Source organism: Epinephelus fuscoguttatus, linkage group LG5 (assembly GCF_011397635.1).
Source record: "Epinephelus fuscoguttatus linkage group LG5, E.fuscoguttatus.final_Chr_v1".
NCBI lineage: Eukaryota > Metazoa > Chordata > Actinopteri > Perciformes > Serranidae > Epinephelus > Epinephelus fuscoguttatus.
In genome coordinates this window covers 22,891,689-22,918,576 of record NC_064756.1, presented here as the reverse complement: position 1 = coordinate 22,918,576, position 26,888 = coordinate 22,891,689, and the positions used below count along the sequence as shown (strand labels likewise).

General features: G+C 43.0%; 1 protein-coding gene across 3 annotated transcripts in view; it reads left to right on the top strand.

Moving 5' to 3' along the window:
* The window catches only part of npas1 (neuronal PAS domain protein 1), a 77,901-nt gene that overhangs the window by 8,423 nt on the left and 42,590 nt on the right, over nucleotides 1–26,888 (top strand). For 2 of the 3 annotated variants that reach the window (XM_049577180.1, XM_049577178.1), the window contains one exon: nucleotides 25,665–25,838. The gene's annotated coding sequence lies outside the window, so the exon portion shown is untranslated. Of the gene's footprint in view, nucleotides 1–25,289; nucleotides 25,373–25,664; nucleotides 25,839–26,888 lie in introns of those variants that run through there. The other variant, XM_049577181.1, reaches the window with a different exon arrangement.

Here is a 26,888-nt window from a genome sequence, read left to right as displayed (position 1 = left end):
ATAAATATAGATAAAAAAGTTAAAATGAAAAGTACTTTTAAAAAAAGTACTTTAACATAAAAAATGCTTTGGTTTTAACTAATTAATTGATGACTGAAAGTGATATTTAATGTTCATCGGTTGGCTGATCCACATATATAATTTAAAGATTTTCCGCAAATGTTGGGCTGATTTGCTGGCCAGCTGCGAGCGTTTATACAGACAGGCGGAAAGGCGAGTTGATCCGAGACGCCCAATTTTCCACCATATAGGGTAGTTATAAGCCCTTTTTAGATAGGAATTGTGCAAATTTGCAGGAAAGCCCAATCAGTCTTTTTTCAGCATTGGCAGTATAAAAACAAAATCGGGGAGGGTGGCAAAATGCCGCCTACCTACTTTTGTTTATATAGAATGCGCCTTTTTTGGGGCAATGGGAGGCGTGAGCAAGTAACAAAACGTGTAGCTCAGCATGTGACGTAAACAGTGACATGGGAGGGAAGCCGCGGCTAGTCAAGCAGCTATTCTCTCATAAATCGGCCCGTTCTTCACCGTCCCCGTCATCTGACGGTTAATGGCCTCTTTGTTTGTGGGTGCAAGGAGGCTGCGCTATTCCTTGTCTCCCCAGTTGCTCATCTTTACAGTGTCTGTCAGGTTTGCATTTCCCTCTTGCTACTAGCTGCTCGCTAATTCCTGCTATCAGCTGTTTCCTGTTTATTTTTTTATTTTATTTTTTTTAAAGATATTTTTGGGGGCATGTTTGCCTTTAATGGATAGGACAGGTAAGCATGAAGGGGGGAGAGAGAGGGGGGATGACATGCAGCAAAGGGCCACAGGCTGGATTCAAACCCGGGCTGTTTCCTGTTGTGGCCAGTGGGTTGCACATGCGACGTCATCAACAGCTCCTCCCACAAGTCTTCAACAGCCCCTCCCGTTGCGGAAGGCCGCCTCAGTCTGTTTAAACTAAAAGGGTTCCGCCAATATGTCTACCCTACGAGGCGGAAAATTGGGCACCTCAGATCAACTCGCCTTTCTGCCTCTGTGTGTACAAACGCTTGCAGCTGGCTGGCAAATCGGCCCAACATTTGTGGAAAATCTGGCAGTGTAAAAGGGGCTATATTGGCGGAACCCTTTTAAGCCCCTTTTACACTGCCAGATTTTCCACAAATGTTGGGCTGATTTGCCATTACAGTCATTCTTCCGGCTGCAATGACTGTGCAGAGACGCAGATACCGCAGACCTGGAAATGCTGACCAATCAGAGCAGACTGAGCTTGTTTAGGAGGGGAGCTTAAAGAGACAGGTGCTAATATGAAGTGTCAGATAGAGGGTGAATACAGGAGTTCAGGCACAGACAGTATGAGGATCATGTTTTTGACCAAAACATAGTTTAGTTTTGACCAATCATGTTTTATGAACACTGAAACATGTAAACATGTTCTATTAGAGGCTGTGAGTATGACCCTGAAAATGACTTTGTTAAGCCTCTGACTTTTCATGTAGCGCCACCATGAGGTTGACATTTGTGGTTCTGAGGGAAATGTCTCAACCACTGATGGATGGATTGTTGTTATATTTGGTGCAGACATTCATGTATCTTTCAGGATGAATTGTAACAACACATTCTCACTCCGACCTCGTCACATACTGACGTTTGGTCATGGACTTTCCATGTCCACATACGACGTGCAGGATACCCTGGGTAGGTTGGTTGTTGATGTTCTGGGACACCATGTCAAATTCTGCCTGTTACATTCATTGTCTTCTTTCAAAATACACTTCAGTTCTCACAGGAAATTTAATATTTACATACAGTCTCTTTCACAATAAATGCACTTCGTCAGTACAAAAAACGCAAATTGACGTTTTTTTTCCATCAGCAACAAACACACATGGTCGGGTTTAGGAAAAATGAACAGGGTTTGGCTTGAGAATCTTACAGGAGGCGAACACTGTCTTGGGTGAAAGTTGGTGTTTGTTGGACCCATCCACCGCTCCTCCTTCCCGCCCCAGTTGGACTTTCGCCGCCGTAACTTGTGTCCTTGTCCCGCTGCATTTCCCCCTGACCCCCTGAATGCCTTTTTTTGACTTTGGAGTGAGACCAGGCTCATTGTAATCACTTAGGTGATTACCTGACTTTGAATCAAGCACCATCATTAGGTCAAAAATTTAATTTGTCCAGTAGTTTGGTTTATGACTAAATACCTGCAAGACTAATGGAATTCCCATCAGCCTCAGCTCATTTGTGTTTGATGCTAATTAGCAAATGTTAGCGTGCTAACAGGCTGAAATAAACTGATGAACCTGGTATATGTTATACCTGCTAAACATTGTGAGCATGTTAGCATTTCGCTCAAAGCATTACTGTGTCTACGTACAGCCTCACTGAGCCACTCAGCATAGCGTGTGTCTTCTTTTCTATTTTGTTCATCATATTGTAACCCTTTAGGGGGTCCTGACCCCCAAGATGGAAACCACAACCATATAGAACATCAAATGTGTCCAGATGGCATCACCTCAACACCTACACACATAAATACACTCACAGATAGTCTTTTATTTAACACACATTAACTATTACACATGTGTGTGTCCACAGGTTGTGTTTTAGCAAAGATTCTAACCCCTGCCCTGCCATTCATTGGCCTCGACATGGTGAAGACCTCTGAATTGCTCCTCTCTGCGTCCCGTATCCCAGTACTTGTAGCATTTACAACCTCTGCTCTTCATCACAGCGTGTCAAGAGATTGTGCGTGTATGTGTGTGAGCATGTTTGTAGATGCACGCTGCGTTCAGACATCCTGTATGCATGAAGATTTTGTTCATGGTTATTGTTGTGGGTTTATTTGTGTGCTCAGCCATGTTCTTGAGTGTGTTCACCTGCATCTGGGCGTCGGTGAATGTGCATGAGCGCACAACAACCACACACGCACACACACATGCACACACACATATCTCTATTAGCAGTAAGGTAGTGTTAACAGTGTTATGCCATGCGTGAACCTCTCCACCTTTCCCTCATATCTATGCAAAGCTGGGGTCCTGTCAATCAGTCACCTTGGTGACATAGAGCCCCACCTCCCCAATTAGAGCTGACAGGGCAGGATTAGGAGGGGGGCGGGCCCCCGCCGACCTGCCTACGTGTCAATCACGCGCCGGGCATCCACACGCCTGTTTACTGTCAGATCCCATCTCCGTCTGTCAGACTGCACGGCAACCGTCGCCCAGGGAGGAGAGGAGGAGGGTGGGGGTAGGCGGGGAGGGGGGAGGAGGAGATCTGATCAGAATTAACTATGCTTCTCCCCACAGACCGGCCGTGCTTTTAATTCATGAAAGGGATGAGAGGAAAGTGGGAAGAGAGAGGGAGTGATAGAGGGAGGAGAGCATTTAAAACCCAGAGCAGGGCCTTCTTTAGAAGTTTTCAGAGTGATGTTTCTTCTCTCCCTGACAATCACTTTTCTTCTCTCACTGACTCTCCCTCCTGTCTCTCTCTCTCACTTAGACTTCTTTCGAAGGTGTGATTCATGCCGCCTTAGAGCCGCTACGATTTATCAACAGCCTTCCTCTCTCTCTCTCTGAAGTTGTTATTTGACCCTGGTTTTTTAAAGTCGCACAAATATGTATTAGTGTTTTTTTGAGTTAGAGAGTTAAGGTCAATTTATTTAGTTCTGCACATGCTCATGCAAATTTGTGTCTCTGTTTCGGTATGTGTCTGGGGATGAGGGTCCTGCCTACACACCTACAGTATGTGAATACATAATGCTGTTATGCTCCTCAGACTGTGTGTGCTTTAAAGCAGTGTCATGTGTGCAGAGTGTACATAATGCTAATGCGTGTGTGTTTGTGCGTGCACTCGTGGCTCTGTGGTCCCTGGTGTGTGTGCATTTCTTCTCTTTTAGGGTCTCTGGTGGTGGCCTCACTTTGACCCTGGTGCCCCTACTCTAATCCTTTAGCAAATGAGGGCTGTGTGGGGCTGAAGGGGGTGTTTGGGGCTCTGCGCCAAGCCACAGTTTTAGTATTAGAGGACCAGAGTGAAGGTCCCGGGGTTGAGGGATGAAGCAGAGGGAAACAATAGATTGTACTGGAAGAAAGGGAAAGGATATTCCCAGCATTGTGTTGGCCAGCAGTGGTCATATGAGATGTTTAATTACCTCCATCAGAGAGACTGCTTTTATTGTCCCGTCATATTTAGTTGTTTTTTAGTTACCAGGATCAAATCTACAGATTTAGTTAGACTATAGTCCAAAAAAGGTTTGATTATTTAGTTTTTGTGTGCGTGTGTGTGTGTGTGTAAATAGCTTCACAATATGGCCATTTATAAACCAGTTAAGCTTTTCTTAGATTCCTTGGTTCAACCCAAAAAAATGTTATGTACTCATTTTTATCGATGTCATGTTTTCTGTAGTTCCAAAATGTGGCCAAATTCCTGTAAACCTGGCTTACGTTTTTTTAACTGCACAATTGCAACCTCATTTAGATAAAATGTGAGCATCTCAACTCCAAGCAATCCTGTAAAATTTTATACTGTATCATTTATAGGTGGCGCTACAAGTAATGGTCCTTTTAATTGGCTATTACTCACTGGTCATGAATCCAACTTGGCATAATTCAGCCTTGATCTCCAAAGAGTTAATAGCCTGACATCTTTGGACTAAATCACAAATGTGAGGGGCAGGCAAGGGGGCATTTTTATCTGCAGTACACCAAGATGCCTCTGGCTGAATTGGATAGATTTACAACCAATCAAAGCAACAAACCATGTGATGTAACAGTGAGTGATGGACAAATGTAAACAGATTATAGTGTGCAGAGGTGAGCTGTGATGGTGCAGCATCAATATGTCTGTGAATGAGTGTTGCCATCAGAATTTAAAAATCCCAATCATCGTCTGAAACTTCCCCGGCCGGGGGGGGGGTCAGATTTATCTGTTTATCTGTTTCCCAGGCTAAAGAGTTAGCCCTTCAATAAGTACATTTTTGGCCACTTGGGGACAGCAGAAACAAATTCTTAACTCTGACATATTATCACTTTTTAACTTGATATGACAAACTAGCAAACAGTTGCTTATTTACACATCCAGCATTTTCAGAGCAACATTACCATTCATCTGGAGTCATGTTTCTGGTCACCTGGGGAATTGAAGTCCAATATTCGCTCTCATTTCGCTCTGTTTCTCAACTCTAACAACTCGTGAGGGAAATGTGTGGCTCGTTAGCTGTTAAATGCTCCACTATGTTCACTATGGTCACACTGTGACAATGGTGAGAGTGAACCGAAACATTAAAATTGTTGACCGGACAGCTAAACGATGAGATGAAACTCACTATAAAACTCAACAAAGCCAATGGGAGTTGTTTTCAAATTGTCATTTAATACACTGTAATTTAAAAGTACTGATTATAGCCACTTTAAAAAATGGAATGTCTTAGTTTTGTCCAAATCCAGTTGGGCATTAAAAACATTTTTCTGTGAATAAAATCGAGTATTTAGAGTTTTTTTGCTGCTCCCTGAGTTTCTAGTTATCTCTGTTTCTTGCTAGTTTCTATATCTGTTTGAATTTTGTTTGAATGATTGTCAAGGTGAATTAATAAATGTCAGTTTATTCTGTATAAACAGTTTGTCAGCCATCACGCAATATGCCGCTGACAGGTATACATGTACCATGTCATTTCTGCTGATAGCTGTATGTTCCCAGTATTTGTTGGTACCAGGCATATGTGGGGAGAACATGTGAGTGTGTGTGTGTGTGTGTGTGTGTGTGTGGGGGTGTGGGTGTGGGTGTGGGTGTGTGTGTGTGTGTTTTGCATTAGAGATGCGTTGCAGGGTTGTGTCTGAGACGCAGCTCAGGTGTCTGTTGGTGTCTGTTGAACGACCTCGCTGCAGGGAACAGGCTATCAGGCTTAGAGGGAGGCTATCATGTTAATTACTTTACACACACCCTGCCAGCCAAGCGTGCAACACAACTGCTGAGCTCACACTCACACAAACACACTCACACATGCACCTGGGCACAAACACCGTTCAGCACACACGCACGCACACACACACACACACACACACACACACACACACACACACACACACACACACAAGATCAGCCGTCTTTCTTTCATTTTGTCGTTTTTCTGTCTTCCCACTCTGGCTGTTTGAAGGCCTTGGACATCAATTCCCTTTTGCTTTCAAGAAAGATTGTTTTATATTCTAATCAATTCAAGTCCGTCCTGTGAAATTAATTGACATTCATTCAATGATTTTAAATTCCTCCGAGGCTGTTCTTTTGTTTCAGCCTGTCAGCGAGCTGCAAGTGAGATCGGGCTAAATGTTTTGTCATCTCACACTCCAGGGTAAGCCCGCTCCAAAGCGTGAGCCTGAGGTCAGCTTAACCTCCTCACAATCGTCGTCTTTACCTCTGGTGAAAGGAAGGGGGGAGGGCAATACAGATTCATGATCACAAACTCGGGTGAAGCTCATTCTTCTTTGGCAGCCTTCATATGTCTCCTCAGGAGGATGTTTTTTTTTTCAGGATCATGTCAGTGGTTTTGAACGGCGGGTCCGGCGCTCTCAGGCCAGGGAAACAGCGGAGTGGTATTGGCTGGGGCAGGTTGATGCCTTTAGTTAAATGATGCTGGCACGCAGAGGGATTGCTCTGGGAAGTTGTCATCCATCATGATTTTAGAATGACTCAAAGCAGCACTCTGCTTTTGGGGTTATGGTCTGGGATCCATGATTGATGTGAAGTGGATGTGTGTGTTGGAGGGAGGAGTAAACGCGAGACTGTGTGTATTTGCGTGCTAAAAATAAGTAAAACTGTTCCTTTGGAGAAGTGTGTTTAATTTTTCCTCAGCTCCTTTTTTCATGTTTTGTTAAGGCAGTTAATGGAGGCTCCGCTGATTAAAGTTACTCTAAATCAGATACTAATGATCAGTGCAACATTTTGTGAATCCTACCATGTGGCAAAATGTCTATACCCATTTATCTTTGAAGGAGCTCCGATTTTTTCCCCCATTTTGTACGTGAGCACCTGTGCATGTTCCATGGATGCACCCCTGTGTGTGCTTTATTGTATTTCTTTAAGCTGAAGCATTTTGTCCGTCTTTGCCTTTCTCCCTGTCCCTCTTTCCAGGTTCAAGTCTCGCCTAAGTTCATTCTTCAATTAGCGTGATCCCGATATTCAGGAGAGATCATGGAGGGAGCCCCGCAAATCGATGTCCAATTAGTAAAGGCTCCCTAGCCCAGAGAAGAGGGGGACGACCGCTTTGGTCATTTTTAGAGAACAGGGGGCTGGGGTGGGGTCTGGAGTTGAACGGAGAGGTTTAGAGTAGCAGGGATAAAAAAGGAAAAGAGAGGCGGCATGAAAGGAAGAACAGAAGTGGGTAAGAGGAAAGCATTCGAGCTCTGTAAGTGGGTGGAGGTGAGGAGGGAGCATCAGGGTCTGAGGAGGTGGGGTGTAGATGTTAGATGCTCAATCAAGCTGTGTGAGGACAGTGTAATTAATCCATTGAAGATGTCTGATTGCAGATGACTTTGGGAATACCAGAGTGGTGGCCGGGCCTGGGGGAAAGGGGGAGGGCAGGAACAAGATGGATGCAGGGATGCGGGGAGTGGAAAAGCGGAAGGGCAAACAGAGGGAAAGAGTGAGATTAATTGAGACAAGGGAGATACAGTACCTTTTAAATGAGAAGGATGAGTTTCAGTGACAATGTAAGAAAAGGAAAGAAAGGGGGGGAGAAAAGAAAGAATTGATCATGCCAGGGTTAGGTCGAAGCATCGCTCACAGCACTGTAGGGATAAAGACCTCCACCAGATGTCACATGTATGTAAAGAAAGAATCACAAGGCTTGCTAACTCATCCCTGAGTTTCTCGCTGCTAAAACACTCTCTTACGAGACAAATGAGTGTCTATCCTGTTCTAATGCTAATATGCTTTTAAGGCACTATTAGCCGGCAGAGTTTTGCTTTTATTTAATGGACTATTAATTTGTTTGAATGCATTTTGTCTCGGTGGCTACACTACAGAGTTGGCTTGGCTTTAGCTCAGCTCCTGACGGCACATGATTTACTTACCCAAAGCTATTTGGAGGCTAAGCCTTTATAATCTAATTAAATTTGATAAAGCAGAGTAATCATCAGAGTATTATGGCGAGTACTCATCATACTGATATGGTAATTTTGTTCTATCGTGATTGAATGTTTTCATTAAGGGCTTTTTTTTCATGTCTGTGTTTAAAGCTGCATTCACTTTGTTGCGCTACGCAGTTCATAGCAAAGCAAATGTTTATTGTTTTCAGCAAGAGAATGACAGTAAACTGTGCTGGGTAGTCACAAGGCGCTACCTATCACATGTGCAGGTAGAAAAATGCTGACAAAAGTTAAATTCTCTAAGTGTTTGAGTACTTTCATGGCAGAGAACACAGAGTGGATCTTGACATGTCGCAGAGCACTTTTTCCCTCTCTTGACAATTGAAGTCAAATGGGTGCACACACCTGTACAAACAGTGCCACCTGTAAGTAGGAGGACAGTGACATGTTTTTGTTGTTTGGCTCTGTGCTGGTTTTATTTTTTATTTGTTTGTATTTTCGTTCTTACGTTGTGTCTTTTTCTTTCTTTTACTCAAACCATTACTGTAAAGCACCCTCAGTCTATTCAATAAAGGTGCTGTATTACATTTACTTGATCCAGCATATTAGATTTTAAACGAAACGATTAAAGCTGCTTTTAACTTTAGGTGTTTACATTTATATCAAGTGAATTGTGCTCAGATCATGGTGCTAACAGTGCAAACAATGGCAACAGTGCTGACAGAGCTGACAGTGTTAACATCTGAGGGAACCAGACGTTGGGCGCCAAACTTTCAAGCCAGGGCTTTCCATCCACGTAGGTCAGGATGGTGTTATCAGCACTTAAGTGAAGAACAGAGACGCTCGGATAACAACACACAAAGAGGGAAAATGGCGACACGGTGGTGCAGTGGTTAACATTGTCACCTCACAGCAAGAGGTTTGAACTCCAGGGTGGGGGTGCCTCTCTGTGCATGTTATCCTCGTGTCCCCAAGGTTCTCTCTGGGTACTCCGGCTTCCTCCCACAGTCCAAAGACATGCAGTTTCATTGGTGACTCTAAATTGGCTGTAGGTGTGAATCTGAACGGAATGGTTGTCTGTATGTTTCCACATACAGAGTACATGGGAACGAAATTGCGCTTTCTCACAACCCCAAGGTGCCATCAGACATGTACAAGTATGAAAATATAAAGATAAAAGATATACACATCGCACATATATTTATATATACATACACGTGCACATATATACATATACATATTAATAAAGCACACATGTAGAATGTAGAATATAAGACAGAAAAGTTCCAGCAGAGCCCATGACTACCCCGCTTCTCGCCGAATGTCAGCTGGGATAGGCTGCTATATTAATGCTCTGAATGTCACATACAGCTCCTTTACAATACAGCACATATCATCATATTGACATTTGGTGTCCAAGCCTTTGCGGTCAGTAACAACCCATAGACCTCAGCAGACACTTGGTATCATCCCTAGTGACACTCTACCAGATCTGTACTTTAACCAGCTTCACTTTGTGTTTGTTTCAGGGGTTTCTGCATTTGGCTAACTGGGCAATAACAGGTCAATCATATTTCAGTGTTTGTCCCATAAACACTTTGCCTTGTCTATATAATTATTAGGGCTGTCAAGCAATTAAAACAAATGATCTAATTAATTACATGCTCTTTGATTAATTAATCTCAATTAATCATGTACATCAATTTTTGCTGTGAAAGTACTTAAAAATTTTCAATTCAAATGTGTCATAGTAAAGCTGCTGGATTTTGGACACAACAGTCCCCCTGTCCTCTCCCACCAAAACTGGTCTGCAGTCCATTGCAATCCATTTTGCAAGGGAGTTAGTTAGTCAGTCACAGGTAGACTGACTCAGTTTCCATCTGAACGTCTGGTCAAGTTTGGCTTGACGAGGCTGGGTGCTAGCGCTAGCATCAGAGGTTGTGCTAGCTCGGACGTCTGGGTTGCTGCAAAATGCTTTGCGTTGATGTGATATTTCAGGCTTTAAGTACTCCGAAGGTACGAAAATTCCTTACTGCAGAAATTGCAGAGAATGGTGCTCCTATCAAAAGTTAAATCTGGGTATTTTTTAAATGTAAGTATTCCATTAATTGGGCCAAGCAGTGCATCTCATCTGCCTCCATCATGTGACAAAGCCACTGTGGCCTTCAATGACACTGGGTCTAAGGGCAGTATTCATTTTTTTAGCGTGTTATTTTTTCGGTGATTAATTAAACGCAATTAACGTGTTATTTTGACAGCCCTAATAATCATATTTATTTTTGTTGCTGCTGTTTTGTCCTTTGTATAAAAACTTAGTTAACGATTCCTAGACTGTTCACTAAATATGGATGTAAACACTACTGAAAAGCTTAAGATCAGCACTTGAACCTCATTTCAAATCCAACCCTGAGTATAAAACATACAGCTACTTCTATACTCCACAGTACATTTTTCCACTTGCTGCCATCTTCTAATAGAGATAAGGTGCTAAATGAACATCTTTTTTCTTCAGACCGTCGTACAGTCTGAGAGAGGAAGATGAAATTCCATGTTTTGGTTCGGCTGCGCTCTTCCATTTTCCCTCCTTGTATTCATTTACAGAAGGAATTACGTTTAATAATTAATGCAAAAAATGCAACCTTTAATACATTCAATGAATAATTGAAAATGAACATGATACTATTTAAATGGATTGCTTTTTATGTATCTGCATGCACCGGATGGTCAAGGCTTGTGTTTATTAAAATCACCATGGCAACAAAGAGGGAGTTTGCCTTTGCACCTAGCTGACATCCTGCAACACTGACCCGCAGCACTGTGTTTACACTCAGCGGCGCTGTCATAGAATTTAATTTTAAATTTAGATTAGCTCACTATTCTATGATACATTTAACATTTTAATGAAACGATCTAATGAGGTGATTATAGCAGGAATGAATGGTGAAAAAATATGTGAGCATGTGTTTCAGGGTTGCAGCAACATAGGTGTGCACGAAATGCTTCCTGAATCTGTATTTATTTACTGTATGTCTGCCGTTATTGACAGATAAATCTGACGTGTTACTTAAAAAGTCGCGCAGACATACCTGCCAACATCATGATACACACTAGGTAGCTTCATGACTCACTTCTGGCAGTCATGGCTGGAGTCGGCTTTCTCAGCGGTGAACAGTATAATTTCTAGGGGAGACTACGAGGGGAACATGAGGTGTTGAATGAAAATAATGCGAAGAGAAAGGGGGCAAAATAGAAATTAGTGGAGAGAAAGATAAACAGAAAGATGACAGTGTGAGATAGAGTGATAGGGAGATACAGGAAGACTGCAGAGAAAATTGTCCAGAGTGTAGAAAAACAGTGACAGGCAGTGGCAGAGTGGAGGGAGAAATGTAACAGACAGACTCAGGGAGAGCGAAGGAGAGAGAGACAGGCAGAGACAGACAGAGCGAGAGATAGACAGTGACAGAGGGAGAGATAGACAAGCTGTGTGAGGATGCAGAGAGTGTCCCCCTCTCTCGGCTGCTGCCAGAGGCAAACAGACAGCCTCTCTGCTGGTGGAATGCTAATGCAACAAGCTGCTCCTCTCTTGTCTTCCCTCCCTTCTTTACCTTTCTTCTTCTTTAACTCTCCTCTGTGCAGAAAGTTTAGAGACTATAGACACAAGCATAGACTTTGATAATGGAGACCCCGGTGCTTTTATATTATTTGCACTTTGCAGATCCATCTGCGTGTGTCAGTTCTGCAAATCGGGCGCGGTGAGCAGCTTCACATCGGAAAATAATGATTTTAATGGGAGATTAGTTGGGTGTGAATGTGTGCGTGTTGAGCGGAATCTTAGATGAGTTATTATTTGACCTCTCTCCTGCACCCCACCCCCCCAAGTCTTACTCTGACATCATGTTTGTCTGCAGCTCAGTAGCCATGGCTACCACGGTGTCAGTGGGGGGTCGCCATGTCACGGGCCAATCGCAGGTCAGTCAGTCGACCTTTTTCTGTCTGTGTCGCAGTCGGCTGACCTCTGACCCCCAGCCCAAAAGAGAGACACAAAGCAGTTGTTCGGGGACGATAAATGTCTCCTGGCTTTATCGTCTAGGCAGGTTGTTAACTTCCATCATTTAAGACATTCACATCACACCACACGGAGAAAGGCCCGCACGTAAAGACCACGCTTATTTTTCGTCTCAAACTCCGTCACATTTTCCCGCTGTAGCGACAGTCATCAGTTTTCAACTTCAGGCAGGACATAACCTTGAGTGGAGCAAGCCGGCTGAGCCTGTCTCCCACCCCCCCACCCCGCCCAGTCTGTCTGTCTGTCTGTCTGTCTGTCTGTCTGTCTGCGCCGAGATGGCAGCTTCTGAGAAATGGCGGCACACTCTGAAGTGTGATCCATTTAGATAGTGGCGAGGTTCACTCCCTGCGCACACGCACACATGCATGCACTCTGATGCTAAAAACACACAGCGCAACAAACAAACACGGGCAAACACACAAACCTGTGCGCACGCGGACACAAAGAAACAGAAACAGATCTCTCTTCTCTCCACACACACACACACACACACACACACACACACACGGCAGTCTCTTGACATACACTTGCTTGGTTGACAAGTCATCTCAGATAAGCTTGAGTGACAGGTAGGGAGTGTTGACTACTAGTGTGTGTAGAGCGCTCTGGTAGATATCGGCACCTGATGATTATTGTATTATACAGTATTTACTTAATCAGATTTGTATTATTTGCTTTAAAATAACAGGAATCCATTTCCAACAGATGCGGCGCCGATTATTTTTTTTCCATTTTGTTCTTTCCGTGGACTTCATCTTGTACTGGGTATATATATTTTTAAGACACTGTCTCCCCGTTTCATTTTGGTTGTTAATTTCCCTGCCACCTTTTTCTATCTCTGCTCAAACATATTGCACTGCCTCCGTCATCTAGAGAGAATCTTGTCACTTTTTTTGGCACCAGATGTATGTTCAAGCTATATTTTGAGGATTCAGGCCTTGTATACCCGCTCGCTTACACTCCCTCCCTCCACTCCTTCTATATCCCCAGGCCTCCCCATGCTCCATTCCTCTATTTTCTTATCTACTTTCTTCTCCTACTTGCTCCTCTATGTCATTGCCAAATCTCTTCTGTCTGCTCCTCTCTGTCTTCTCCTCTCCCTCCCTCCTACCTCTCTCTGTTTCTTTTACACACCCTCTTCTCTCTCTATCAGTCTCTCTATTCTGTGACTGCTCTGGCTGGTCCCCCTGTGGCACACCGTGTCGTGTCCCTAATTTATTTATAATTAGTGCTCTTTGTCGGGATGCGCGGGGAATGTTAAAGTACACGCCACCTCGCTCTGGGTACAAATGGGCTGGTGTTCCTCCATCCTCCCCGCCCGCCCCAACTGCCCAACCGACACGGCCACTGGGATGGACAGATCTTACATCCCGAACCCAGGCTCTTAAAATTATAACGACTCCACAGAGGAGACGGCAGTGCACTGCAAGAAATCTCCATCTTATCAAGTCTTTACCTGAGTCCTAAAACACTTATTTTGTTGGGACAAGTTAGCGCAAATCACTCCGTTATGGATTTTGTACTAATTTTCTAAAAGACTGTCTGTATCAAAGAAGGGGAAGGTAGTTGATTGCATTAAAATCAAGTAAAAATGCAGCTTGATTATGGAAGAAAAATCTTCTCTTCCTCCACTTGCAGATTTTATTTTACCTTTTTTAAGGAAATAAGGCTTTAAGACAAAAACGACTTCATAACAAGGAGAGTTTACAGCCTGAGTGACACCTGCTGAGATACAGATACACATTGTCAGAGCGCTCACCTGTGCAACGCCTGAATGCAAAACAGAATAACAAGATGGGACAACATGTAATCTGAAAGTGTAATTTATTAAACATCCTGTTGAATTTTAATGGCCATCACTTGTAAAGTTGAGTTGTTTTGGGGGTTTGAGCTGCAGAAAAAAAATTATATTTTTTTTATCACACCGCATTAATGTCAACTCTGTCTTTACACATAACGTACATGACCAGGAATGACGGCGCTGACAGGACTCGCTGAGTGTGTGTGTGATCAGCCAGGAAGAGCTTTTGTCCTTGGGCTGAGAGGGCACCTGGCTCCTCTTCCCGTCCTTGTGATCTCTCTGTTCCCTCTCTCTCGTGCCGCTCTATCCCTTCTCTATCTGTCTCTTCCTCTCTTCTCTCGGCTCCGATCCCTTCATCCCCCCATCTCGCGCTCTCCCTCTCCTCTGCCCAAGGCGATGCCGTCCTGCAGGCTTTGATCAGGGGGCCAGGGAGGAGAGAGGAAGTGGGTCAGAAAGTTGTGCTGGAGACTGCAGGAGAACAAGGCTGGAATATCGAGTAGGTGAGGCTGGGAGAGGGAGCGAGGGAGAGATGGGGTAATATAGTGAGAAAGTGATAGAGGGGGAGAGGGGGAGATAGCGGGGGGAGAAAGAGGAGGGAGGGAGTAGGTAAAGAGGAAGAGAGGGAGGGGTGAAATGGGGCAACTGTGAGAGGCAGCGCGAGGGAGGGGGTGCTGCCTGAACTAAAAGAGTAGAAGGAGATAAAAAGAAAATGAAGAGAGCAACAGGAGGAGATAGAGGAGAAGGACGTGGGAAAGGAGAGGTGTCTTCATTTACTGAGAGGAAAAAAAGACAACACATTTGTCTTGAACGTGATGCTCAGCATTTAAACAGCAGGTTGGAGGATAAGGCCCTGTTTTAACTAATCTACACAGCGCAGGACAGATAGTTCAGCTCACTGTGTGTGTGTGTGTGTGTGTGTGTGTGTGTGTTTGCATCGGCTTCTCTGTGTTTGTGCGTGTTGCTGACAGTATAGCGCTCGACTGTGGCTCTTTGTTTTTTTTAAAGATCATTAAGATGCATGGTTTATTAATATTCAGATCAAACCATTAATATTCGCCGAGTGTTTCTGCTCTCCTTGTGTCGTCAGCTCACCTGGGACCAGGGAGGGCAGAGGGGGGAAGAATGGAGGGGTGTGAGGTGGGGTATGGGAGGAGGGGAGGAGGGGGCAAAAGATGGAGTGATTTAGTGGGACTTGTAGAGACGAGGGGAGCAGAAGGTACAGTAGAGGTGGTGGAGGTCCTGTGAGGGGTCGGGAGTATTGTGATGGACAATCTGGCCCGCGTGGGGCTGCGGAGAGGGGGGTGGAAGGTTGAGGTGTGTGAGGGGGTCCACCGCTGGGACTGTGAGGTGAGAGGGGTGAGGGATTTTAGGGGAAAGCAGGGAAGCAGAGGGGGTTTGGTTCTGGAGTAATTGGGCCAATGGGAGGCTAACCATAAGCACACACACACACACACACACACACACACACACACACATGCACGCACATTAAACAATACAAAACACACACGTTTATATACACTTTTAAGTCCACACATACAGATTTATATTTATACAGTCACACAAATATATCTTTAATTTGGGTCCATAAAAACAAATGCGCTCACCTTCCTTGTATTTCTAAGCACATGAAAATTTAAATGTGCACAGAAACTTCATATACTCACTACTTCATATACTTCATATACTCACATTTTGGGCTACAACTAATAATCTTTTTCATTTTCGATTAATTTATCAATTTCCCAATTCATTGAACCATTTGGTCTAGAAAAAAAAAGAAAAATGTTTTGTCTGACCAACAATCCAAAATCAGACAATTAAATTATAGTAATATGTAAGTGGGAAAAATCCCAACACATTCTCACTCCCAGCTTGCCAAAGACCGACACTTGGTCAGTGGCCCTAAATGTCAAACTGTGACACTTGTAGTATCCCTCCAATGCCGGTTTTGGACGTTCAAGGATGGTGTGTCAATTTATGCTGGTTACATGCATTTGCATTTGCACTTTGTTTTTAGGTTTACTTCCTTAGGTTTAGGCAACACAATTCCATGGCTGGGAAAGGAAACATCATGGTTTGGCTTAAAATAACTACATTTGTTAATAATATAATGTAATGTCAAGCGTAGCATGTAACATTTACCAGCACACAGTCAGTAACTTGATTGACTTGTGGTTTCAGACAGGATAAAAACAGCAGTCTCCTGGGTAAAAGTCTGAAGTTTGTTTGGCCAATCCACTAGGGGTTTAACGATCCATCGATCTGGATCGATATATCGATATGATCCAGTTTCATTGATGCAAAGTGAGAGCATGGATCCATATTATCATCTTTTGGACGCGCTTTTATTTTGAAAGTCTATGTCACCATCAAACAGCGGTTGGCAGACGGCAGGCAGCCAAGAGAAAGACAATGAGGATAATGTTATACACTCGAGAATAAATCAGCACAGTGGAAATATTTTGGATTTCGGAGAAAATACAGGACGACAGACGGAGCACATGCCGTATGTAAACAATGATGTTATGATATAAAAACACGACATAACGTTACCTGCTTGGACGGGCATCTCACTCTGCTAATTTCTTGCTACAGCAACATTAGCCGCTCTGTTTGGCTGAAAAAATGTGGGGGGTTATATTCAACCATACTGTTGTGTTGGGAGGTGCAGTGACTTAAACCACCAGTGAGTAAGAAAAATAATAACGTTACATGTAATCTGTTAAGCTACGAGTAGAGGAAAAAGTCTGCTACCCGCGAGGCTAATTTATGTAATGTAAACATGCTTAAGCTAATAATGGCCGACTAGCAAAAATAGTTGTTTTTGACAGTTATAACTGAGCTGAATGTGATACTTTTGCTTTGTTTTGTCGTTGGGAAAGTTTGCCTTCAGGATTTAGGCCAGATAGACCTGAGGTTTTAGGAAGATGATTGGGTTAAAATGAAAAGGTTTCTTCCAGAAACGACTCTCTTGCAGGAAGCCCTGAAGGTGAACGTATCCCATGTGCTGTTATGTGTTAATGGAGTTAAAGTAAACTTCACTGCACTGAACCAGTTACAGTTATTTACATAATTTATGTGTTGTTTTTTTCGCTTATGGCCAAAAGTAGAAAAGAAAGGGGTGGCAGCTACTTCTGTAACTGATTCTGTTAAATGGGCAGATAATTTCGTCTCATTTCAATTGCAGGCCCTGAAATCACATTGAATCAAAATCATATTGTGGCTTTGTAATATCGGCAAATATCGCATTGTTGTCCAAAGATTAGACATAATATCGTATTATGATGAAACTGGTGATTTACACCCCTACCATCCACCTCCTCTTTCACCCTATGTGGACTTTCTTGCTCTTTATACTACAGCCATTGCTTGGGGCGTCAAAAAATGCTGCCACTTGGTGTGTCTCATACCTAGGAAAGGATGCCTCTGTGTGTCGGTATTTGAGTTTGGAGTGGGACTTGTTTGAAAATCCTCGCACTTGAGATGCTGCAACTAGTATTTTTACTTTAGTTTGATAAATGACTTTTACAACTAATCAATTATCACAGTTGTTGTGAGTTCATTTTTTTCCTATCTAATAAATTATCAACTCATTGTTTCAGCTCCATGCTTACATTTAAGTACGTGCACTTTATTGCTTCCTGTAAGCATACATGTACCCACACACACACACACACACACACACACACAGTAAGCTCTCCAGTCAGTTACAGATACACTCAGGCATGCACAAAAGCGGACAGCAAATTAAAGTGGTAATTACTTTTAAGCCCAGAAAGGTGAAGGATTGTATGGCAGGGAGCAATGGGTCACTGTTGAATAGAGAATAGCAGAGCAGGCAGACAGTGTGAAAGGCCGATATGCATCTCAATGAAATATGGAGGAGCATACTCAACAAAAGGCGAAATGGCTCCTTAATGGCCACATGCCCTCAAAGAATTATTGTCTGATAGATTTGGAATATTATCTACTCTATGGCAGTTATCTTAAACACCCTTTTATACTTATCATCCGTGTGTGCTGCTGAGGGGAAGGTGAAGAAAACGTTGTGTTCTGCCGGGCTAAATTTTCATAGTCTTAAATACTTCACTGACGGCTAGCAGCTCGGGGGAAGTATTTCATTTTGAGACAGAAGCTGATGTCAGAAGGAAACTAATGATTTTTAATGTTGCAGAAATGCTGCATCCTATCAATACCATCAGTACTTTTAAAGACAAATATTATTTTTAACAGATTTGTATCAAGGCTTCCCTCTGATATTCAGGGGTGTTCCTGCAGTTTATTCTGGCTTTTACTACAGGTCAAAACAGTACTGCTTCCTACACTTCACATAATGCAACCTGATGGTGTATTATTGGTCTAACAAGTACTTCCCAAGACTACTGAACTGATTTTTATGTATAAAATTGGCACAATGCCCCTTTAGGTTACCGCCATCAGGAAGAAATCATCTCTTTGGTTGGCCAACTTAAACTTGATGATGAGAAAAGATGATGTGATGAGAGTGTAGTTACATGTGTTAGATCATTTTCTACAGCATACACTGCTTTATGTTAAATGTTTTTCAAAGAAACATTATCATCTAAAAGAGGAGGACCATTTATTTGTTAAATGTTGATTGTTTTTCTCTTTGTGTGGTCTGTACATTCAGTTTACTGTATGTTAAAATCTAAATATGTGTATGTGTGATGTAGCCCAGTCTATTTTGGGAAGTATTTCAGCGAAGCAACTTCATTTTAATTCACTGCACAAACACGGTGTGTTTTAGCTGTAAACAGTCTGCCAGTTTTCACCGTGTTTACTTCCCACGGAAACAGAAAGCAGTCTGTGGTAGTTCAGAAGACACACAGTAAATGTGATCAGTGTTAAACATTCAATTGCCACATGTTGTTCTCCCTGTCATTTAGGATCACTAACCTCAGCTAAAAGTGTTGATTAAAGTTCTTAGTTTTAAAAGCTTTTCATTGATTTAACAATTTTCTTTTTTTGTTAAATCACTGTTTCCAATATCAAAAATGAACATTTACCCTCAGATTCAGTTCATTTTTTAAAGCTCCTTTTCATTCTTTTCTTGAAGTAAATATGTAATATTCTTAAAGAAATTCTTCACCCCCAAAATGATCATTTGTGTATGAATTACTCACCCCATGTTACTTTTAACGCAAGAGGAAAATTTTGTTTTTCTTGCAAAACTGAGAAAAATCTTTCATGAATTAAAGTCACAGGGATCCTTGACTAACAGCAAATCTATATCAAAATATCTGTTGACAAACTCTCACACAACTCCTGCAGTATATTCCAAGTTTCTTTTATCCAGTTGCATCCTCAGTACTTCCCAAACTCAAGCATTTACCTAAAACCATAATATTTAAAACATAAACACTACTCGTTATGTGGAAATGTTTTGGGGTGAGTAAAAATGTATATGTTTGGGAAGTAGTGAACATAAAACTGGATAAATGAGTCTTGGATTATACTGCAAAAAATGTGTGGGAGTTTGTAAATGGATGTTTGATAAAGTTTTGCTGTTGTTAAATGGAGCTCCCTGTGACTTCAATTCATTAAGACTTTTTTCTGTTTTTGGATTCTTTGTTCACCGTGGAGACTCGAAAGTTTTCTTCATGAATTCACCCTATCTTATTAGGGTTTATCTGGTACTGTTTTTAAGCATGCTAGCCAGCAAAAGAGAAAGTAAAAGCCAACCCCAGATTCACTCTCATTTGGCGTTTTGCCTCATTGTATTTGTTTTTTATGATTTTTTTGGCACTGCGTTTCTTGGATGCCTGCTACTCACAGTCCGGCATCTGGTCACTCCCTTTTTATAAAGCTTCAACCTCACCTGATTGCTGTAAGGGTACACGTCCATAAACATCTGGAACAAAGAAAAAAAGAAGGAAATACAGACAGAGGGCAGAGTCTCTGCAGCCACACACATCTGGTGGGTTTTAAGTGATTGAAAAGGATTAGTTATTTTGCATGTCAAGATTTTAGACACAAAACAAGTGATAATCTTCTGAAATATGATGCTTGTATAAATTAAACTATTCAAATACAACTGTAGTAGCACAGTAGTTGTAATTAGCTTTACCTCGTGCAGCTACAGTAAATTAATAACAACTTGAAAAGTCTATTTTGCAGAATGAGTCATTTTACTTTTAATTATATTTCTCTGCTACGACATGTTTTTAGTTTCTCTTCTTCCATCACTGGCCTCTTTGAACTGTGTGTCTGAAAAAGGCAGTTTCCTGTCACTACATCGAACTGACCACAGCCGATAGCATGTGTAGACAAGCGGAGAAACAAGGCCAGACATGGGTGTGACTGTCTCGCTGACTGCAACAGTCGTCACACGCTATTCCACATGCATGTGCAGACACACACACACACACACACACACACACACACACACAGAAACACACACACACTCTGACTAAGGATTTTTACTCTTATTTACCCACTCGATTCAATTACATTTCTCATCCATCAGGCCGGGTTAATTCTTCAGCCTCAGGTTGTAGTTTTTCTTACTTCCAGGAGCACCCTGATTTGTGAAGGGAACACCTGTAATACTGCTCCGCGAGGCAAGCCTCCGGTACTAAACTAAGCCTGTGAGGGCTCAAACACACGCTGACACACACACACTGACACACACACACACACGGAGTCAGATATTCCCTGCAAGTCTCCTTCAAGGACGCCTGGGGAAGACTTGGAGGACAAAATCACACACTCCCTCTCCCAGTGTCTCAGACGCACTGCACTTCTAATGCAGACAGAAAGCCTCCTCCAAAGAGACTAGGCACACAAAAACTCTCTCCTGCGCAGACACACACTTACACTCACACACACTTAAACACACAAATACCCTGAAAGGCCCTTCCACCTTCCCATCCATGTGAGAAAAGCAGGACATTTTCTGTTTGTGTTGTTTCTCTTATTGTCGCTCTCTCCTGCTCTCAGCTGTTTCAAGCTGTTGAGTGTGTGTGTGTGTGTGTGTATGTGTGTGTGTCTGTGCAAAGTGGAGGGGGCTCACTGGGACTCCTTGACGACCTCATTCACTCCCTTCTTCTCCAAACCCCCCCCCCCCCCCCGGCCGCACCATAGCCGACATGCCCAACAATGAGGCAGGAGGGTGGGAGTCGGACAAAAACCACTGAATGCGTCTTCATTTGCCTGAACTTTTCACACGTCTTTTTCCTTTTGTTGCGGGCCGCCCGTTCACTACAGTGCTGCGAGCCGCTCGGCCAGTTTCCGCTGGCAAGACAGCCAACCAAAGCAGCACCCCCCTCCTCTCCTCTTCTGACACCCCTCTCCCCTCCTTTCCACAATGTTAAGCCCATTTTTAGCTTGACATAATCTGAAATGGTACTTAAGTGAATTTATGTCTACCTCAGTGCATTAACTTCTGCTATTTCCTCCTTTATGTTGCTGTTTTTTTTTGTAGTGGGTGCAGCAACTGGAGGGAGCAAGAGGGAGGGAGAGATTTGAAACTCAGACCACGGAGTAGACAGCCTATCAGTATTCAGTAGAGAAAGTGAGTGATGGAGGGAGAGGGAGAGACGGAGAGGGAGAGAGAGAAAAAGGAGGAGGGGGTGATGTATCAATATTCTGAGTAGTGTTTGAGGGCAAGGGGAACGAACAGAGGAGAGGGGGAAGGGGGAGAAGGAGGGAGGGAGATTGGTGGGAGAGAGAGTACTTGAGTGAGTCTCTGAGTGTGATTATTTGTTCACATATACGCTCACATGTGTGTGTGTGTGCGCATCCGCAAGTATGTGTACATGTGTGGGTCTGAGCACATGTTGACTATAGGTTGCACATATAGAACATACAGACGCTCAGTGGAGGAATATAACTAAATACAATTAAAACACTGCACAGTTTTGAGGTGCTTGTACTTTACTTGAGTATTTCCATTCTATGTTACTTTGTAGACTATGTCAGAGTGAGTTGGCAATTCATACATGTATTAGCAGAAATCACTGACACATCAAGCCAGTGGTCAGATGGTGGTCAGCGTCATGCCATCAGTGAGCGGCTGATACCTAGTTTTGTGGTGTGTCCCCCGTTGTTGGCACTAGTCGGCCCTCGTTTGCTATTTTTCAGCTAATTCAGCATGTTGAATTGCGAAGCCCGTCAATAAATGAAATCACACTGACTGACAGTTCAGCTCAGTGCACGGGAGACTGAGACACAAGTGTCCCGATGCGACACAACAGTTCTTTGATGTCAGCTTGGTGTGTCTGGCCGTTAAAGGTGCCCTGGAAAGTAAACAAAAAAATTTGTTTCCCTTCAGTGCTGCTCACCAAAATGCATCCCTAAGCTCTGACAAATGTGTGTTGTGCATTTCCTGCCTTATAAAACTCATATCCCCATAAATTCAGCACATCCATGTTCACTAGTTTGCAGTCTTCTTCTGCATATCTTAATGTGTTATCGCCACCTGTAGATTAGTGGGATAGTGTGAAACCTTTGGCAGGAGAGTAGTGTGTCATCCCTGTGTGCATGCATGTGCTTAGGAAGAGACAAACAAAAAAAACCACTCAGAAAAAAAACTACTAGAGGTCAAAAACTCCACAGGGAACCTTAAAAGGTCTTTTGGGATGGGGGGAGCTGTTGTCTTTTTACCTTGGAGCAATTTGGTTTAAGCAGTAAATTTATTAAGTGGTTAAAGGTTCTTTATATTCATCTGATAGCAGTGGCAGCACAACCAGTGGTGGTCATTATGGATCTAGACGGTCCAGAAAGATTGAGGTGCTGAGTAGCATCAGTTCCTACTGTCTCCACTGCTGTTTGCACCGGCTATTGAGCCAATACCTGTAGTAATATGTTTATTTTTTTAAGCTTTAAGATTGTGTCACAATCCAGATACTTCCATGCAGTACACTGTGTACACTACATCACACAGTACATCATTTTCTACAGGGTAGTGTTGTTTCAAATTGAACATGGCTGTTGTGCACTTACCATAAATGACAATCACATCTACTTTTTAAATGGCAAATTGCAACTGGATAGAGCATTACGACCAACAATCGACCGCGATTGTCACCCACCAAAATATCTGTCGGCTTGTTAACTTGTTCACAGCACCGACCGCTGCAGCTTCCTCAACTGCCATTTTCACAAGTTTGATTGTCTCTCCCCTTGTGCTATCTAGTCAAGATGGTGACCATTAAGGGTTAGAAGTGTCCAGTGTTCAATTAAATTTTTGATTTTATTTATAAAGCCCAATATCACAAATCACAAAAATGGTAGAAACCTTAGGAAGAGCAAGTGAGGAGGGATCCCACTTCCAGGACAGACAGACGTGCAATAGATGTCGTACAGAACAGATCAGCATAATAAATTAACAGTAATCCACATGACACAATGAGACAGAAAGAGAGACAGAGGGCAAGCAGTAATGACAATAGCTACAATAACATTAATTTTAGTAATAATATAATAATAATAATAATAATAATAATGATAGTAATTTAGTAGCATATACGTTTTAAGTATATATATAATATATATATATAGTAGGAGGCACCAGGCAGGACCACAACAGCAGTGTAACCCGGACCACGATCCGGGCATAGCCACGATTCGAGGACAAGTGGAGCACAGTGGCCCCAGAGAGGAAGCCGAGTTCATGACATGCAGTAATAGGACATGAATGTTAGCAAATGAAAAAGAACCAACTTTTCAGAATCTGAGAGTGAGAGAGAGAAGGAGAGAAGGGGCTCTGTGTATGATAGGAGGTCCCCTGGCAGACTCGGCCCATTTCAGCCTAACTAGGGGCTGGTCCAAAATAAGCCTGAGCCAGCCCTAACTACAAGCTTTATCAAAGAGGAAAGTCTTAAGTCTACTCCTGAATGTGTAGACGATGACTGCTTCCAAAACGGAAACAGGAGGATGATTCCACAGAAGTGTTCCACACTCAACTTTTTGACTGTTATGTTTACACCATCTGGGTACTCATAGTGCATTGCATTTTGCCATACTTTTCAGTATGAAAACACTTACGCACTTAAAATAGCAAGTGTAAGTATGCAAAGATGCAAATTGTGACAGCTTGTTGTAGTTTATGGATGGGTTAACTAACCATATGAGTATGACATGAGAGACTGCCAGTCCCGTTTCCTACTGGCAACCAACATTGCTTTGTCTTCAATCTTACTTTTACTTAGCTGTTGCCTCTAAATCGAACCAAACCTAAACAACAGTTGTGGCAGTGTTGTTTTATTTGGAAAGAAGAACTAATGTGAGACAGTGGTTAGTATTCTTGCCTCATTGCAAGAGGGTTCCTGGTTCAAAACCCAGGGTGGGGGTTTCGGAGCCCCTCTGTGTGGAGCTTGCATGCTCTCCCTGTGTCAGTGTGGGTTTTCCAGCTTCATCCTGCAGTCATAAGACATGCAGGTTAATTGGTGTCTCGCAATTGGCCGTAGGTGTGAATGTGAGTGTGAATGGTTGTCTGCCTCTATGTGTCAGCCCTGTGATAGTCTGGTGACCTGTCCAGGGTGTACCCTGCCTCTTGCCCAATGTCAGCTGGGATAGGCTCCAGCACACCCGTGTCCCCTAACAGGATAAGCAGTTACGGAAAATGAATGAATAAATGAATAAATCAGAAAACGGACGATATGAATTATGTTTGTAACAGTTCTGTTAAGATGACTGACAAATGATATCAGATTTACGATGCAGGCGTCAGATATGGGTCGTTTTGGAGGGCAAAGACAAATGTTGGGTTTTCATTTAGTTTGGAGGACTTGCGTAACAAACGTGTTACCTACAAGATAAACATGAACTTCTATGGTTAAAACTTTGTTTTTTGGTTAACAGTAGATCAACATAAGTGTCCTGGAATTGATGTAAGTCAATGTGATGTCATCCTAAGCGACAAAAACAAGTTTCTGTGTGTATGTGTGTTTGCACGGGACAGGAGTCACAGTTTACAATACGTGTGGATGTGATGGAATCTCCCACTTGTTTCAGTCATCCCTTCTCTCTCTCTCTCCCTCTTTTACTCTGGCTGCTAATCAGCATTTGAAAGGCAGCTTTGACAGTGAGAAAGAAAGTGAGGGGGGCACAGGGAGGTGGGGGTAAACGAAAGCATGAGACACAGCGAGTTAGGGAGCGAGAGCCAGAGAGAGACTGAGGCGAGGGGCTGTACAAGCATGCCTTTTATATTTACTAGTGACTGAGAGAGAGAGGGAGAGAGGGAGCAGCTGAAGGCAGAGACAACTGGTGTGCACGGCTTTCCCAAGAGGAAATGAAAAGAAAGAAGCTCAGCGAGGAGAGTGAATGAGTGAGCGGGAGAGAGGAAGGGTGGGAGGGAGCATGCCGGCTGGAGGGAGGCAGAGAGAGAGAGACGTAGTCAGGGAGAGAGAGCGAGAAAGAGATTCTCACACTGGCTGTGTCCTAATCCGAGTCCATCTCCAAGAAGCAGCGGAGCAGAGTGTTGGTGAAGTGAGTCTGAGAGCCAAGGAGAGCTACATCAGCTAGCTCCGCTCACACACACACAAACACACACACACGCACACACACACACACACTCCCTCTCTCTCCCTCTCTCTTTTTCTCTCTCTCTTTCACACACATACACACACACACACACACACTCACACACACTCTTTTGCAACGGGAGTCCACGATGTGTCCGGCTGCACGGCCACGGCTTTTGTGAAAGTGAGGGGATTGACGCTGCCCCCGTCCCAGCCCCCTTGGCTCACACACACAGTGTTTGTTTGCTGTGTTTAAGCTCGAGGTGCTGGTGGAGCTGGTGTGGTGGGGGGGCACCGCCAGGGCAGAGCAGGGGCTCCGGAGAGGAGGAGAAGAAGAAGAGGAAGAGGAGGAAGAAGAAGAAGAGGAAGAGGAGGGAGACAAAGTGGATCAGATCAACAGCAGCAGACTGAACGCTGGAAATGCCCGTCAGGTGAGTAGATAATGGATCTAACAACTCAGGTCAACACACACACACACACGCACACACACATGCATGAGTGTACACACAGTTTGTCACTCTCTTGCTTGATTTTCTCACACACATGCCGGACACACACACACACATACGCACAGTTATAAAGTTGTCACCTTTTGTCAGATTTTTGCTGTTAGTTTAAAATAATGTGATTGTCATATCTTTATAAAAAATCGAAAGATAGTTTTATTTTAACTTGTTAAATTTACACCTGAAGTTGTTTTTCTCTTTCTCTGTGACGAAATATCTGCATGTATGCAGCGGTGGTAACTTTTTGCTGAGTCTAATTGAAGACAATTGCGACAATTATTTGCTAAAATTGGCACATTAGCAATTAGTAAAAAGTAAAAGTGTATTTTTTCCTACATAAATTACAAAGAATAAAAGAAAAACAATAAAATCTTGAGCTGTTTTATTTTAAAATTGACCTGTCCTCTGCTCACAAGAGTCCCCTTTTCACTATACATTTGAGTACAGAAAATACAAAGATATGTGTATCTGGAGCGGATCTGGTATGTGCATATTTTAGCATAAAAGCATAGATTTATAATATACTGTAAATCAACATTGATGTTTCATTTGATCAGATAATTAGGGTAAACGTTTGCTCTTCCTTGAAAGCACCATTATTGCTTTTACACAAAGTTGTGGATAGAACATTTCCACTGCAAATATTCCAACCGCTGCTTTTCAGATAAGCCAAATAATTATGTATGTTTATGTTCTGTGCTGAATGAACTCAAAAATACCAGCCCACCACTTTCTGATAAATAGTATATGTGTGTGTGTGTGTGTGTGTGTGTGTGTGTGTGTGTGTGTGTGTTTGCATGTGTGGTGGACTTTGAGATACCAGAGGCAGAGAGTGAGCGTCTGCGTGTCCGTCTCCACCTGCAGAGGCAGAATTGGTCACAGTTTACTGGCTCAGTAACATTCGGTGCCTTCAGGGTGTTTGCAGCAGGTGGTCCAAATTGGCAGAATGACTGTGACAAACGCACAGTGTTCGCT